The 3,123-nt window shown below is 58.1% G+C and overlaps 1 protein-coding gene across 4 annotated transcripts in view; it reads left to right on the top strand.

The window, feature by feature from the left end:
* The window catches only part of LOC147009669 (sodium/hydrogen exchanger 6-like), a 112,178-nt gene that overhangs the window by 64,625 nt on the left and 44,430 nt on the right, over nucleotides 1-3,123 (top strand). The gene's annotated exons all lie outside the window — the stretch shown is intronic.

Genomic DNA, 3,123 nt, shown 5'->3' with positions numbered 1-3,123 from the left:
ACCCGCGATGAACTGCGGACCGTTATCAGAGACCAGGATCTCCGGCAACCCTTTATTAGCAAAGATCGTCCGCAGTTTCTCTACTGTAATGTTTGCTGATGTATGCCGCATTACTACAACCTCCGGCCATTTAGAGAATGCATCGATCACAATCAAAAACATTTTTCCATTAACCGGTCCCGCAAAATCTACATGGACCCTCTGCCAAGCTCGGTCTGGCACAGGCCAGAGACCCGAAGCTCGACGCGGGTTATCAGCATCTGTCTGGCATGTGGCGCAACGCTTAACCAACTGCTCAATGTCTTTGTCCAACCCCGGCCACCACAACAGGCTACGAGCAAGACTCTTGGTCTTCACGATGCCAAGGTGACTGACATGCAGTTCATCCAAACACCGCTGCCTGAACTTCGGTGGAATCACGGTCCTCATTCCCCACATTACGCACCGTTGGACCAACGACAGCTCCGCTGCGCGTGACGTGAAAGGTTGAAATGCCGGTGTCGAAGGCAGATCGCTCCAATTCCCCGTAGAAATCGCCTGGACGACACGGGCAAGCACCGGATCACGAGCCGATTCCACTGCGACCTGCCTGGCCGTGACCGGCCCGCTTTGGACCTGGCCCAGCGCGAACACATCAACCCGGTCGCTCAACTCAGACGCAGCTGGACCCTCCGCACACGGCAAGCGTGAGAGCCCGTCGCAGTTAGCATGCTTCTCGGTGCTTCGGAACTGAATATCATAATCGTAAGCACCCAGAAACAGACACCACCGCTGTATTCGCGCGGCTGCCACCACCGGCACCCCGCGTTCGGGTCTCAGGATGAATTGAAGCGGTTTGTGATCCGTCTGCAAAGTGAAATGCCGCCCCAGCAGATATTGATGAAACCTCCGCACACCCCAGACGAGGCTGAGAGCCTCACGCTCAATCTGGGCATATCCGCACTCTGCTGTGGACAGGGTCCGGGATGCAAAACAAACAGGCCGCTCGGAACCATCGTCCATCCTGTGGGAGAGCACTGCCCCGATGCCATATGCAGAGCTGTCGCATGCCAATAGGAGCGGACGCGCAGGCTCGTAGTGCACGAGGACCGTATCCTCTGTGAGCAGCCGCTTGACGCGGTCGAACGACGCCTGGTGTGCAGGCCCCCAAGCCCAGCGCTCGTCCTTCTTGAGCAACCGCGTTAACGGCGCAAGTTGTGAGCTGAGCCTGCGCACGAACCTTTGGTAATACTGGGCCATACCAATGAACGAGCGCAGCTGCGTCTTGTCGCGAGGCGGTGGCATGTGTTGAATCGCTTCCACCTTCCGAGGACCTTTCAACAGCCCCTCCGGCGTGATGATGTGCCCGAGGTATTCCAAGCGCTGCTTGAAGAACGCGCACTTGTCCCTGTTCAAACGCAGGCCGCACGCTTCTAGCTTTGTCAGCACTTGGGCAATGTTCGCAAGATGCTCGTCCGCCGTTTTCCCTGCAATGAGCACATCGTCCAGGTAGGTCTGAGCGGGCAGGCCAATGCAAACCTGATCCATGGCTTTCTGCCACAAAGCTGGGGCCGAAGCAATCCCAAGATAGAGTCCTTGACACGTGTTGATTGTCAAAAGCTCGCTACTCCCGGGATCCATCGGCAGGTGAAAATATGCATCACGCAGGTCTAGCTTCGTGAAGTATCGACTCCCCGCCAATCGCGCATATACTTCATCGATTGACGGCAATGGATATTGCTCCACGCTGAGCCCCGGGTTAACCGTGGATTTGAAGTCCCCGCACAATCGGACGTCTCCATTCCGTTTCAGCACCGTGACAACCGGGGTGGCCCAATCCGAGCACGACACCCGTTCGATCACTCCACAGGCCTCCAGCCTATCCAGTTCACCCTTGACCTTGTCCCGCAGGACATACGGCACCAGTCGTGGTTTACAAAAACGAGGAACCACCCCCTCCTTCAAGAAGAGTTTCGCCTCCATGCCCTTGAGTTTCCCAAGGTCGTCGCTAAACAACCCTTGATGTCTTTGAAGAATCTCCTCCAACTGATCCTCCCACTGGCTCGGCACGGGTTGCACAAGGTGAACTGCGGCCCAGTCTAGCCTGATGCGGGCCATCCAATCTCGGCCGAGGAGAGACGGCCCGCTCCCCCGCACGACGTACACCCGAAGCGTGGCGACCTGGCCTTGGTACCGCACAGACACGTCTGCCATCCCGACTGGCGTTATCTTCTCGCGGGTGTACGTGAACAGCGTGAGGTTTGACCTGATAAGCTTCAAGCCGTTGAGTCTACGTGCGGTCTGTTCGCCGATGAGCGACACCGCTGCTCCCGTATCGACCTGGAACGTGATCGGCGTTTCGTTCACTTTGACTTCCACCGTCATCGGGCGCGCCGTCGCCGGGCCAATTGAAAACAGGCCCATCAACGGCCGCTGGTTCCGCCCTGAGTCGCCTCGCACATCGCCGTCCATGACCTTAACGGTGGCCGGCGCCCCACGGCACACACGCGCCAAATGACCCACCTTGTGACAATTCAAACACACGTTGCCTTTACACGGGCATGCACGGCGCAGGTGTCGACCTCCACATCCCAAGCATGTCCGCGGGGTCACCCCGCTGCACGTGCGGCCGCGTGGCGACGTCCGACCCGCATCGAAGGTCGTGCGCGCGTCCCGGGGTGCTCGCAACCCCGCGTGGCCGGTGATGGCTCGAACATCCCCGCGAGTCTGCTCGACCGCTGTAGCCGTGCTGACCGCAGAGTCGAATATAATGGCTTCATCCTTCAGCCGTAAAACCGCTGAAACCATCTTCGCATCTCGTAAACCAGCAATAAAACGATCTCTGAGCCGAGCTGGCCGCTCCCCCACTGTGAACTTGCAGGCCACGGAAGAATGCTTAATCCGCGCCACAAAATCAGCGACGCGTTCCTCTGCCCCTTTCGAGAGGCGATCGAACTGGAATCGAGCGAGCTGCAATGACTTCTCCGGCGCCATGTGTGCTTTCATTTTCTCCACAATGTCCCGAAACGACAGCCCGTCATCCCGGGGCCTGTTCGGTGCCACTAAATCACCCAGCAGCCGATAATGCTCCGGCGAAAGCGAAGCGAGCAAGATCGACTTCTGCTTGCTCTCATCGACCACATC

The sequence above is a fragment of the Eptatretus burgeri genome, chromosome 17 (genome assembly GCF_056783735.1).
Source record: "Eptatretus burgeri isolate ZD-2024b chromosome 17, Ebu_testis_v1, whole genome shotgun sequence".
NCBI classification, from domain to species: Eukaryota; Metazoa; Chordata; class Myxini; order Myxiniformes; family Myxinidae; genus Eptatretus; species Eptatretus burgeri.
This window is presented reverse-complemented; position numbering and strand designations above follow the sequence as displayed.